Here is a 15,803-nt window from a genome sequence, read left to right on the forward strand (position 1 = left end):
ATATAAAAAAATACTCTCCGTTTAATATTATAAAATATATTACTACTTATTTAAAATTTATTGTGCGTGTAATCGGGTAAGAAAATTAAATTTACTTAAAATCAGATACCACTGGCTTACTGACCACGAAATCTCCGACACTATAGAATAGATTTCTTCATCTTACAAATTTAAATACTTGTTATAAAACCAACTTGGATATATGAAAACCTAATTTTTTGATATCGGTGAAAAGCCGTCACATTATCCAGTAAAATTGCACTTATCTTATTGCAGATAATAATGAGGAATGTTTATTTTGGGTTTCCTCTAGTCGCCACTAGGAACATAATATAAATTAATTATGTAGGTACGTCTCTAACATTAATTTTTGTAACAATGGCCATAATTTACCCTAAATAATTTTTTTTCTGTTAATTAATCCATTGAAACATAAAAGAGAAACTGCAAGGAATATGATTCTAAGAAGGATTGTACCAATTAGCATTTCTTACCTCATCCCACGTATGGCGAGAAATATTAACTGAATGTATTCGTATAGTATTTTAAGAAAGTCCTTGTTGAATGTAATGTGAAATATACACCTAGTGGTCTAAGGTGATGGGCTTTAGGTCTGAGTTACAAATAAAATCCTATCTGAGACCGTTGCACTGTAGCAGTATAGAACTCTACCTTTTACTGTACCGACTGTATCCATTATTCGGATCGATAAGATGCTAGCATATACCTCATTCGCATCTTCCCAGTAGGCCATGAGGGTGGGAAAAATAAGGCTAAAAGTAAACCAGTGGAAGGGATGTGTTTCATATGAAAGATATATTTTTTCTAGGATGGATGTAGAACGAGGCATAAAACAGTGAGACGGAATCTTCCCTGCTATCTAAAATAAGAGATGAAAACGTTTCAATTTTAATTAGTGGCGTCCTAACAAATTCCTTTACTGAAATAATTTTTAATCGATCGTCGAAGAATGGAAATTATAGAGAGTATGTAATCTACATTCTGTGCGATCAAAGTTAACGAAACATAGATTTTCAAAGGAATGTTTTTTCGAAAGTGAGCAGACCAGAGCTCTAAAAACCCTGGGAGCTGACAGAGATATGGATATCCAAGAGACCGAGATATTCTAGAAAGTTAGAGCTTCTGTAGAAAGTGGCTAGAAGCCTTATCCTGCGAGATGTTGACTCCTAACTGAGGCTGGACCTGTTAGATGATAATTGCTTCAAGACTCCAAAAGCTCCTGGAGACATGGGAATGCCAAATCATAGACCCTCGCCAAAGAGCTGAACGATTAAGAGGTTGGAAGTGTCCGAGACCTTTGTGTGCTAGAGATAGAGTGCACCCAGAGGCAGGGACCTGGCAAAGGCTAAGGTGTAAAATATGTCTAGAATTCTCGGAGGGTGGGAGTTTCTAGTTGTTAAGAACAAAATTATTGATATTTGTGAGCTGTGAATACTGTAAGCCCTGTTTTATATTAAATTGCAAAACAAATATTCAACATTTAATATTATAAAAGTTTTTCGTTTTTAGTGAGTAAAACTTATTCTGCTTATAATATAAAGATCAGGATATTATCTTATATTACCATATTTAATAATGATGTTATTTAATACATTTTATCGTTACATCTATGTAAAAAATATCATGGTTGTTTCTAAATATATACCTGATTTTATAAAAGTGCAATAATTATTGTAAATCAAATAACCGCTCTGAGTCTCTTAAACTCTTTGTACGTCAAGATTATAAAACTTACAAGATAAACCTCCTACTTTATTCAAGAACGTATGTATCTTATCACAATATAGTTTTCAGTGTTGGAAGGTCATCATATTCTTTCTAAAACTGTATTCACCTTGACGCGCTCACATTGTTACATAGTGGTTTGATACCTAGAGTTATCAACTCAAGTAATTTTACCATAACTGATAAAAACGCTGATCTAAAAATAAACTAATATTTAAGGAGACTATCATACATAAAATATAGAAACAAATGCATATATAAAGGTTTCAATAACATTTTCCAAAACTATTAATTAAAATAGTTGTAACCTTAATTATTATTAAAATATTTTAAATTAAAAACTAAAAAAATCTACGCTAAAATCCAATAATTACTGTACAGTACACGAGATGTAGCATAAATAATGATATGGGAATCAATAGGGACGTTAGGAATAGGTATGTTTAGTGACTACGCAAGTTATATTTGAACAAGGATAGGGGAAGAAGTTTAGTTTATAACTTCTGTAAACCTTCCTTCTATAACTAGTTTCATGGTTACAGCTCGCAGAGGAGTTATAAATGTAGGATAGCAGAGATCCAGGTAAAGGGGGATATAATTCCACGAAAGGGTTATACGATATCAAAAATGTTCTTAAAATATGCATTGTTATTCGACTAGATCACTGTTTTATCACGGTTCCTTATGAACAATGGTCTATTGCTTTTTGAGATACATGTATTGTAAGGTGGTCTTCAGCGGTCTCGTGCGGCTGGAAATTGTAATGACTCTCTGTCTCTTGATCTTTTTGACAACAAACTGACCTTTAGACATGAAATTGTGTAAGAGGCTCATTTCTTTCTGAGGGACAGTGATTCCAATGATCGGTCATGTCCCTTCGTGAGATATAGTTTAGAGTTAGCGGAATTTTATACATTAGTTTTATAGGTAAACATGATGGAAATGTGAAAATAAAAAAAATGTAAACAAACCTAATACACACATAAGAGCTTCAAACATATGACGTATTTAATAAATTTACTCTAATAACAGCTAGATGTAAAACATAATTACTATAGTGACTTGGTGTGTAGTCCTATTATTTAAACACTGATATGAAACCATATACAATGATAAAAAAATGATATGTAAGTTGTAGTAAAATATGTAATTTGTAATATAGAATTGTTTTAATAAGTAGTATTTAAATTTTGCATAGCAAGCTTTATGTAGAAAATAAATTTTTTTACGAGAATAATTTCTATGATGGGTCATTTTCGTTTGTCTCTCTGTTCGAATTATATCTCGAGTTTGAAATAACCTAGACTTGCAGTTTAGTATTAAACCTCAGCGAAGCCAGTTATGATACGAAGTGTTGCGTAATACTCTCTTGTGTATAAAAAAAAAACCGTATTATTATACAATTTTTGAATGGATTTAGCTTTAATTTTGTACAAATGCAATAAGATCTGTAGGAAAATATACGTACATTACGAACATAACGGACCGTTAATATGGTGTTAATGTTGTCTTTTGAGTAGAGTTTCCCTCATATTTTGAAAATATTTTTTGGTGTAATAAATAATTCTAATCCCGTGCCATGGCTAAAGGTGATTTAAATCATTGAATTGTAGTTTATATCCAAAGATGTTAATCTTGTTACTAATATTAAGAATATCCATTTCTTGGGAGAAAATTACCAAGTGTTTAAACAAAAATAAAATTAAAGTCCTACCTTTTAAGACCTATGACCACCTGATAAAACTTTCAAAATAATCTAATTACAAAGAAAATTTGTATTGAAATCAATAGATAAAAAAGTTGTACCAATAAAAAAAATACTGACACAGAACGAAAACACTTGTTTATGTAGGTGAGGAGAAAGGTTTAAATATGAAGTTCTCGGTGGGACCGTGTCGTGTAATGTCACTTTATAAAGCCACATGCGCCTCACACCGCCAGGAAGACCGATGCAGCTAGGTGTCGAAAGAGATTCACTGCTCTATCTTTATCGTACATAATTCCCATGTTAAGTGCATAATATTAGGTTTAAGTCTGTTCATGGGGCCACTTACACCTCAGCTGCGTACTTTGTTCTCCTTTTTGGAGGTATATAGATATGTTCCCAGTGTTCAATATAGTTTTAATTGTTATCCGAAACAATAAATTAATACATTTGTGGTTCTAAAAAGTCTACGTGTGTCAAATTTCTCTACATGCAACTATTGTACTATCTTTCTGGTCAAAATCATTTTCTGGGTTGTTAGTACCGTTTTATTGTTGCCCGATGGTTTATTTTGCCGTATGTTAGTATTGCACCTAGAAATAAATCTCTAATATAAATGCGGATGTTTGTTTGTATGTTCCGTTATAACTCTGGAACCAATGCACGAAAAATCGTGAAATTTTTACAGTGATTCTACACGTTCCTGGAAGTAACATAGGCATACATACTAGAGTAAATTTGGTCAAATTTAAATAGTTTATTAAATTAATGTTTTAATTAAAAATCGTTGTTGATGTTAGAGTGTTTTATATTGGATCTGACAGACTGCGCTACGACACATAATACAAAGCGAACTGATACTTAACAGCTGTTAATACTTTTCAGCTAAAGTTCATCAAAGAGGCAGAAACATTTGTTTTACATTTAAAATTTAGAAAATTTTTATTGTAAAGTGCTTGATCAGTAGTGTAATGCAGGTTGCATAGAAGACGTCATTGCCTAATTTTAAATTCAGATTGCACCAATGATCAATAATAATATATATAAATGAATGTTTGTGTGTTTGTCCTTTATAGACTCAGAAACTATTGGACCGATCACTATGAAAATTTGTATTTATTTGTATTTTTCTATGTAGAAGGTTTATATGCAATGCCCATTGATGTAACTGACCACTAGGCTGTACTGCAAGATATGAAAGTTATCAAAGCGCCTGCACATTATAAACTGGCAATTACGACACAGTTACATATATTAATTTGCCAAACACTATTTGAAGGCAAAGAAATATACGTTGCAAAGCTTAAGAGACGCGTGTGAAGCCGCGGGAAAACAGCTAGTAGGTTTATAAATCTCGTTTCATTCAATCTTTCTTCTTTTTCCACAGTAAAACACAAGGTAAAATATTTTAGCAACATAACATGATTAAAAAACCATAAGCTACAAGTATAGCTCAATCAAAATAAACACTGAGCAATTCCTTACTAAGTAAAACTAAGTAATTTTTCGTTTTAACAGTCACAATTTAGAAGAAAAATGTAAACAAAAAGTGTTTAGTTTATATTCTTAGTGCTTAAAAATATATACTATACATAGAGAGAAGCTGGATACATTGAAGACTTGATGAACAAGAAACGGCGATGTTAATTACACCACACCCACAGGACGTTCTGCTACAACGTCTGACTCATTTCCTGTAAGTGAACTTGCGAAGCAGAAATATAGTGCAGGCAGTTTGCCTAGGATTACAATTGTTTGTTCAAGAGCTACTAATCATCAATCCTATATGATACACGTTTTAAAGCTTTGAAGTTCTCAGTTAATAATGAACCAATCTTCGGTAAAATTAATAGACGATTGGTCAGATTTCTTAAGATTTTCCATCCGGGCTTTGTGCAAGGGTTCACAGCTTTAAAAACAGCGAGTTAATACATTTCTTGAGGAAGGATCAAATTAGGTCATGGATATATACCAGCTATTTAATAGTTAACTGTGAAATACTTTTTACTGATTTCATAGCCACACATTCAATATACGGTATATTAATCTAAGAGTGTATGTTTATGTTTCCTTTGCCGCACTAGAGAAAGTAAGCAACGTGAAATAATTCCAATTGTAGGGGACGGAAATTGCAAAATGTAATATGCATATTCTAATTTTTTGTACACCAAAAAGGTCATAAATGAGTGTGTGTACAATTAATATCAGAGTAAATCATTTGGGGAATAAATACTACTATTTTATTGTGGGCGATGCATTTTCAAGTCTAGAAATGCCATATTATACAGTCTGGTGATGACTATGCTGGAGACGTCTAACTTCAATGTATCAATTAGCTACACCCAAAGTATTTTTTTTTCTTTTTCAACAGGAAGTTGAAGGGGAAATTGTGACTTTAGATTTAAATTTTAGACAAAAATGAGTTTCGGTTATGTGGTGATGCTGTCTCTAGTCGTATTAGTAATTAAAAAACTTCCCAAACTTTCCACAATAATGCAGGATAATAAAGGTACGAACAGAAAAAGAAAAGTTTAGCAGTTATTCGACATAATAAACTGATATGAAATAATACGTTTAATTTTTACAGCTGTAAATTTTAATAACATGCATATTTTATATGGGCCAATTGTGCAAAAATATAAAACAGACTATAAGCTCCAATGTGAAGATAATAGTAGCACTTTCACTTACTGTAGATTAACATAGACTTGTAAGACTATTAAATATTAAAAGAGTTTATATAATGAAATCCTGGATTTTATATCCAGAATGGTTTTTTTTTTATTTTAGAGTGTTTTTTTACTTAATATTATCAACTACACAAAAAATAAAACAATTTAGAGTATTTTATAGTTTTTATTACTTAAATTGTCTCCAGTAAACAGCAGTGTGGTTAGACAGTATATTAAACTCACATACATTGTAGTACAACGTAAATTAAACTCTCTCTTCGGTGCAAACCGATTTAGTGATAGAACATTTGAGAGTAGTTTTTACTGTTCTCTGATAGGTTGTGTGGCAGTGCACTGTCTAGAAATCTTTAAAGTTGATGTCTGAGCTTTAAAGAAGCCTATCACTGTAGGGTTTGGAAAATGTTTATTTATATTTATCTGTCTGTATACTTATTGCCTGCCCGTACGGTATTTCAAAAATAAAGTGACACACACAAAAACTTGCTCGAACCTTCATTTCTAGATAGAAGAGTGGAGTTAGATCGTAGTAAATGTCACTTCACGAGATTTCGTTAAGAGTAAGTATATTTTTATATTACTCTTATTAGCATCTGGTAAATTGGAGAATAATTGCATATGTAAAAAAAACTGGATAGAAAATTTCTAATATTTTACTAAGCAATTTATTAACACATGTAGCATCTAAACAAATCACATCATCTTTTGTCGACTTCATGTGTTCGACACTGTTTAAAACAATCAATGAACATAAACGTGAATCAGTTTATATTATATATGTATCGTGCGGGCAAATACAGAGACAGTCATACGTAAATTGATTTTTTAGCCTCTCGTTTGGTAGGTTTCGATATCGTTCAGCAGATAATAATATGTTAGGAATAGGTAATTATAACATTTCTTTATACGGTATTATTACGATTTGATTTATAATTTTATTTCCGTTTTGATAGACAGTATACAAACACAATCATTTTATATATCTCTTTACGAGCATTAAATTTGACAATGAATATTTTTTAATGAGGTTAGAGTTTAATGCAAAAATAACTAAGTTAATAACAAAACATTAAACGATAGAGTAAAAGACAAAATTTAAAATTGTTATAAAAAAAACAACAACAACAAATTATAACTAATATATAATCTTATTACACGTATATGCTTGTAAATAATAGCGTTATCTTAGAGATATTAAATTAAACTGTGAAATATATACTTCATTCAAAAATAACTAACAATATACCATTAAAAATGAATTTTAATAATGTTATGATTTAAAATAAGAACAGTTACACATTTTACCCCTATTTTAAATAACTTAACAAAAATATCAACCACAAACGCTTTGTAGCATACAGTAAATAATAGTTATATCCACTTTTAGTGCTTGCATATAGTTGTTTTTAGGCTGATTTGACATTTATTTTGTGTTTATGGTTCCTTTAAAATGCATCATGCTAGCAAAATATGATCTAAAATTATTATAGTTTCATAATTTTAACCTTTCTGATAATCTCCCATTTTGAAAGTGACAGACAACCAATTGGTATTTTTAGGAGATATCAATATAGTGATTAAAAAATTCATATTGTCTATTTATACTGTTCGAATTGGCTTTCGCCTGCTATATTATTTGGAGATAACGAAAATAAACAAGGGAATTATAGTTTTTTAAGAAAATAAATAGGTATTAAATAACCTATGTGTGTAGTCTAAGTAAGACTTCCTGTACAGCAACAACATTTAGATGGCGGACAAGAAGTTGAAGGTACTCAAGCTTGTCATGAGAACACGTAATATGTGATTGTCCCAGGCCATGAAGAGTTGTCAACGCAGGGACGTATGCTCACGAGATAGCATTTCACATTGTTTCTTTAACCCAGTATTTTATGGGCTATTCAAATCAAAATTATAAGTTGATTTTAGAAAAAGTAAATTAGGCACTCCATAGACATCAAAATAAACTTTTCCAGTCGTATACTACGTAACCTTTTATATAACCTCATATCACTACCCAATCCCAACAGAAAACCCAGCAAAATATGCAAACAGACTCTTAAATTCGTTAATTGATGATAATAATATACCTTAAAACCGTACTCATGTTTAAAGGGATTAGTTCATTAATAAATGAGTGCTTTGTTTACAATAACTTAAGCTTTAAGTAAATGCATTTATTTCAATTTCGTAGCAGGTTGTCTCAAGAGAGGATTCATCAATAGGTATCCTACCAGAGGGAATGGGATAGCTTTCTTTGTTGTAGCTACAGTAAATACAGACTAAAATTTTCGAATCTTGTCTCGGTCATATTTGCAAGTAAAGGTAATGTTTGAGTTACAAATAAAATTCATAAGTAGAATTTTGTTAAGAAATTCGAAAATGTATTTAATACTTAGTACAGCAATGTACATTCAGCAAAAATGCAGCCCGTAAAATGCATATGCCACAATAATGTAAAAAATACTAGAAGAGTGTTATTGTAATCATAAAATTGCCAGACTACTTGGTGAAAAACTAAATTCTACAAATGAATAGGGCGTCTATACAATAATTTAATCATAAATATTAAATATTCTTCCTACTATGCATCACAATTTAACACAACAATATTTCTCCTTCAATATATATTAGGAAAAATATAACGAATTTCTAAATTCATTGCTATCTTAGGAAGAATATAAATAAAAATATCCTTCTGTTGTTTCATATAATTACTCAAGATTTATAACTATACATTTGTTATAATTGTGCCATGACGTTGATAAAATGTGATTTAAATACTTATACTTCTGTGTAAGTATTTAAAAACTTATGTATGTTAAGAATATCTACCTTAGACAGTTTCCTGTAAGTATAGTTTTAGACGGAAATAATAAATATTAGATTATCTCAACTGAGTAAAATAAATGAGCAAGCAACAAATCTATTTCAGGTGGTTGATGTATGAGTGACAGTTTTGTACGGAAATAATAAATACTGGATTATCTCAACTGAATAAAATACAGAAGCAAACCACAAATCTGTTTTAAATAAATCAGTATTATATAACAGTGTAGAAATGTTATGTTCATCCTTATCATACATTTTGTTCTCCTATCTCAATTAAACCAGTTAGATTAGGCTCTCATCGTCCTAAATTTAGCTTAAGGTACTTATTCATCATATATCAGTAAAATAAGTTTTGTACATAGAAGGCTTATTTGTACACTATATACCCATATAATAGGTAATGAATCGATACATACAAGATTCAATTATTACAGATATTTAGAAATTTATTTTAAGCATTAGCCGATTCTCATATTGTAATGAGACTAAACCAATACGGAGAAAATTGTAAACATCTAGTGATGTCCAAATTAAACAATAAGCTCAAATTTTATTGATGGTGGAAATATCGGTAAGCCACTATGGTTCCTTAAATATATAAATGATTTTAAATGCAATTATAATAATAAAGACTGGGTTTAATGAAGAGGCATTTGGATAGTCTCTAATTTATTAAAAAGCTCGCCTTGTCAAATGTCAATGAGTTATTTTTGAATTCCCATGTACTATTTAAATAGTGTTAACACATGAATTTCTCTAACTTAGCACAATTGTTTTGCTAAGTGTTCTCTGAATCCTAGATGTCCTTACTGGCATTACATTAGAGTTCCGGTTATAATATGATAAAGGATGATTAGAATATTCTTTATGGGTAGAATAATTGCAACTAGCATTGATGAACATGCTATATATTAAAAAAATATAATAAAATATATATTAAATTTTACACAGGATAGGAATACACCACTCCAGAAGTCGCGTAACAAGCATATGTTACTTACTTATTTAATTTTTTTTTTTATTTTTATTTTCTCGTTCTTGGTTAGTTATAAGACCTGTATGAAAAATCGCGTTAACGCTAAACCAAATACAATGCAGCATTATTAAACTCATGTTGCTTAAAGAGAAGTTGTTATTAATATTCATGCGAAATTTTGACCCCTTAGGCTAATTAGTTCTCAAGGCATTGTGCGGACAGATATAGACTAATAACATTTTCCAGCCCTGCTCTGTCGATCAGCCAGTGGTAATTACTCATGCAACATTAAGACTGAAGTTAAAAAAAAATTCTAAATAATAAAACACTAATTTATAGAAGCGAAAGAAGTTATCACAGATTTATTTCTACAAGAAATCTCTACAATAAAATGTCTTAAATCTGGATTTAATTTTGCGAGTGACAGTGGAAAATGACGTGTACCACATATTTACAGCAAGCTCACGTATTGAATCTGGTACATTCTCATGAATGAGTAGTGCTCGTGAATCGTTTATGTGTTATATCTGACATTACACTATTAAATTGCTATTGCTGTCTGTATATCGTTATGAATGTCCATACTATATCTCGAACAGTAATTGTACTCCCGAATTTTATATTTCTATTCATTCATTTGTTTATAAAAATGTGTTTAATGATGGTGTATGTAGAATTATTATTCATTATTATAAATTTAATATATTACCATTATTATAAATCATTATTTTATTAGATTTGGCTGATCACTAGTGAATATTTTAACGTAGATCTTATGCTAAACCAAGAGAGGAACGTCAAAATAGCAGAATAAAATATGTCTATAAACTAACTAAGTACGATAATATGAGATATTGTACGGGTTTTTTGAGCTGTAAATAAATATGAAGCCTGTTAAAATAGCTCTAACTACTTAGCGGTCAAATCGGAATTTTGATTTCAATTTAAAACTATTTGTACTTGTTGACTCCGATATTCTAGGTCAAAAATAAAGTATTCAAAGATCTACTGTTTATCATAGCCACTTGCCTAAATGAGCATTTATTGTGTTCCTTACCTGTCCAATTTAACCCTGTTTGTTTGCTACATTCGTGTAACGAATTTAGGTTAACAACCCGAAATAGTATATCTATACCGCCCTTACTGGCCCACCGACCCAAAAACTCAGTGTACAGAGCCACTTTCAAGAAATACAATAATTAAAGCCTTACCCCTTCTTCCGGTGAATGTCTGCTGCTAAATTGGGACTGATAATCAAGTAATGAACTTGGAGAGTTCGGAGTATTACTCTGTTTTCCAACTATCGGTGGATTGCACCGTTCTTAATACTAAAATATCAGAGTATTAATGTATTTGTAACTATCAAACAAATTAAAACGCCTCTATACGCCTGGTTGCTAAAAGCAAGAAACAAGAAAAACAGCATGAAAATCTCAGAGCATTTCTTTGTTCAGTAAAGTCTTGGTGGATTACACCGTTTTTTAATACAAAAACTATCAGAGTATTTCTCTGCTTTCACCTTTTGGTGTATTACACCGTTTCTAGTACTAACTAACGACAAAAGCAACTCTTTATACAAACGAAAACTGTTCAGGTTAAGTCCAAAAGACTAAATGTTGATCTCCTCGTCTTAAAAATTCGCGAATTTGCCTACATAATTTCAGGTCTTACTTCTAAATTAAAATTTACTGCCCTGCCTGTGAAGCCGCTGTCATGCGCTGCGAATATTGTAAAGCTCCGCGCAAGTGTGATTACAATCCCAAGGCTTCCGTTACAATATGTGATCTCCACCTACCCCGCCGGGTAAGGGGTCAGGATCAGAATGACCGTACCGTTTTTCGGCGGGCCAGGCTCTGTCCTCCTTTCGCCCCTCTTGTGCCCCTACATTTTGCTGATCGTACACGTTTCGACGCGGGTACTTTATTGTCCGCGCCGGTACTGTTTTTTCCGGCTTTTAAAAAAGTTCCTACGATACTTTTATCTCGAAATAAATCTCCTTCGAATTTTATCTTCTTGAAGAAAAAAAATTGTATGTGACTCCTTCACCCACTAACAAATAGAAATAGTGTTTAGTTTAATAAGATTAAAAATAAGTTCAGTGTATATGGTGGGAGATCGGTTTTGTGTATTTTCATAAAACAAAGTGCTTTCCCCATAAAACGCCCAAGCTGAATCCATTGAAAATATGTTCATAAAAATGGATGTACAAACAATTCCAAAATTGTGGGAGTCTTTAAATATAAATAGTTTTAAACATAAGCATATGACAAATTGATACATAATTTTAAACACTTTGTTAAAAAAAAAACTAATTGGCTGGCGAAAACAGAATTCACTTATCCATTTTAAAATGGCGGCAGTTTTTCTTAAATGTTGAAATTTACGAAACTCTTAGTATTTTTGTGTTTTTTTTTTTACTTCTGTTTATTCTGAATCCGATTTCTTGCTCAAGAAAAATGCAGCTTAATTATGATATGGTACTTTAACAGTACTATGGTGTTGACTTCCCAACTGAAATTTTGAAAAATTCAAAGCTCATATAATAAAACAATTTAAAATAGTAACACGCATTATGTTATAAATTATTTTAAAAGACAAATAAAGTATTCTTTTAACTTTTTCGCATTTCGAATGGTTTTATTAATATTAAAAATAATTCTGTTTTTTCATGTAATTTTCCAATGGTTAATATTAGTCATACCTTAGTCACTCATAATTTTTACAACTTGAAAAATATTTACACTGTATGAAAATAAAACATGTCAATAGTGATGTATTATTAATTTCAACTTTTTAAATTGATTTATTTGTATTGTTGTTTTTGAACACCCTGTACATAGATTTTGATAAACATATTTTCCATAAACCAAACCTTTTCCCACTGTACACACTGCACGGCTGGTCTGTCTTACCCGGTAGCCTATATCAAAAAGAAAATAGTGAATGGAAAGTCAATGCTAAATGTCGATTACAAGGGTTTTGTTTCATGAACAAAACATGTGAATATATTAAGTAGCAAGACATCCAGAAAAATGGTTACTTCTATACATTTTCATGTTTGCAGAACTTCAACTTCTATTTTACATAAACAAGCATTAGTTCTGTAATGGTGTATGTTACAACATTAACTGGGCTTTATTGAAATCTATCACTTAGCAGGCTGACACAAAAAGCAGGCAGGCTGAATTTTTTGTGTGCCAAGCAAATGTAAAAATTACTTTCATGTTCAACTGCCCATCTGTATATGTATCTACAGAACAGATACATGCATAACATTACATAACACCAATTTATGTTAAATTCGTTATACATTTTATAATTTTGAAGTTTTTAAGAGTAACGAACTTATGGTTCTAAAACGTAAATAGTGCTGTACAATAAAAGCACATAGCAATAAATATTTAATCTCGTCTATTTCGTAAGACAATTTTAAATAAAAAGAACCAATATTTTATTCTAAAAAAAACTGAAAAATTTCTAAGTAAAATTGATTAATCAGAAGTTATTGGATAACATATAACTTACTATGTAGTTAACACAATACAACCAAGAACCGTGTGGTATGAGCTGAGGTTGTCATAGAGTAATAAACTAAGTCCTCCCCCTTTATATATGTCCGATAAAGGTTTCTAAAATCCTCGCAATAAAAACTGAAACTTCTCTTGTGAGACATAGGCCTAATACATCTTTATTTAGAAAATAACAATATTTCACTGGTGAGCGCGGAATTATTTGTAGGAGACGTATAAATGAAATCACGCCACTCTGGATTTGATTTTCCGAGTCACATCGGAGGATGACGTGTTAGCGCAGATTGACAACAACCCCACGTATTGAATGGAACATTCCAATATGTGACACTTGCTCGTCAATCTCTCGTGTACTTTCTATCTCAAATATCATAATACAGACTTCACACACCCACGTCAAAGTGTAGAGTAAACTTCAAAAAATAATTTCTTTGAGGCAAAAAAATGTTTGAGAGTTAAAAAATAATTAATTCTATTCTAGATCATTTGTTACATTGAATAAGTAATTCTGGTTACTTTGAAACATTCTTGTTTTCTTTATTGTGCGCTTAACTAATATAAAGGAATGTCGTAGCTCAAATATGAAATAGTACTTAGTAGTTGCATTCATCTTGTGTAAAAAAGGTTGTGGATCTAGACCATTTTAGTTTAGTACCAAATAAAATTTAGGAGCCATGTTATTGCTTAAGCCTAAAAAACACTTAAAAAAATATGCACCTGTAACGCAAATATTATTATGAATAATCTAGGAAGTTAAAATGTCTCTTACATTTCATATAAATACTGTGTCAACAATACATTTTTTTCTTCATATACGGCTTAAAAAATATAAATTACATAATACTTTAAGGTTGAGATATTCTAACGTATATAATATTATTAGCCTATGAATAAAAGAACTTCATCCATATTTAATAATCTGTGACCATTCTAATATTTTAGTTGTCTATGACACTGAGTGATTCAAACTAAACGTAGTGCAATATGTTGTTACGTTACACAGGATGACTTCTTTATTGTTACAGTAGTATTTTTTTGTTTGTTTAACTCTATAAGTAACAATGTGAGACTTTTAGTAACAGGACATACTGTATGCTATCAGCGACAAACGTTCCTGTGGATGACAGGTTCTCACCTGGCCAATGACAAGTAGATAAAACTTGTCTGGACAACTGTGTATTTCTCCGACGTTTACAACATCCCCTTGTCTTTTTGGCAAAGCGTCAGTGAAGCATATTTCTCAAGGGTCTAGGGTAATGTAATTTTTTTCTTTCTTTCTTGAGTACGTCCGACTTGAAAAGTTTTATGAAAGTTAATTTATATTAATGTAAACTATGTGTTATCTTATGTCTATATAGCAACTGTCTGTAATACTTAGGGAGCCCCATTAACTCCTACAGTCATCCCCCGTAGTAGACTAGACCTATCGATCTACACTTGCGATCTCGACATTCTTGGTTAATGATGTGCCGTTCCTGGACATCCAGAGGGTTGCTGAGATTTAAGTGACACATCGTTACTGTATCTAGTGTAGGTTTATAGGGGAGGTGAAAAACCAGACAGAAGTGAACCCTCCTGGGGATTGCAACAATATTAGTAACCACAATATAAGTTTTCAAGTCGTTAAAAAAACAATCCTCATTACTTTTATAATTATTATAGTAATTTACTTTCTTGTATAGCATTTGCAATAACTCTATAATAAAACATTCACGAAACTTATAATAATTTTTGATAATTACATACCCAATAATATAAAATAGAAGTACGCTAGGAGGAAAACGTGTCTTGTATAAGCCTTTGTCAAAGCTGCATAAACAATTGTAATGCTATAACTCAATTTCTTCTCTAGATATCTTAAGGAAAGGTATAATACAGTGTGACGATCCTGAATAAATCTTTCCCCGAAGGAAAATATAACAGCCCTCAATTACTCTCAGTCAAATCCCATGGTGAGATTAAACAAAATGTAAAAATTCGTTTTCATACAAAATGTAAAGTATTGTTAAAATTGTGCTCTAAATATTCTCCAGATAGTTTGGCTTAGTGATTCGCATAGATGGGCATACCCTAGTATCACATACGAAGTTGTGCTTGTAGATTATTGTAATTTATAAAGTACATACATCAGATTATCGTATATTCTGTGAGCAGTAAAGATACGCTTACGCTTCGCCAGTAAAAATGAAGCTTTTTCTACATTTCAGTCTCTTCGTCAATTCATTCTCTAGAAACCTTGCGGGACGAATAACATCCAAACGTTCGCCAGCCCCTTCAGTGACAGGTTTTTGCTAACGCTCAGCCAGTAGTAAGTGATACAAATC

Source organism: Homalodisca vitripennis, chromosome 6, assembly GCF_021130785.1.
Source record: "Homalodisca vitripennis isolate AUS2020 chromosome 6, UT_GWSS_2.1, whole genome shotgun sequence".
In the NCBI taxonomy this organism is placed as follows: Eukaryota; Metazoa; Arthropoda; class Insecta; order Hemiptera; family Cicadellidae; genus Homalodisca; species Homalodisca vitripennis.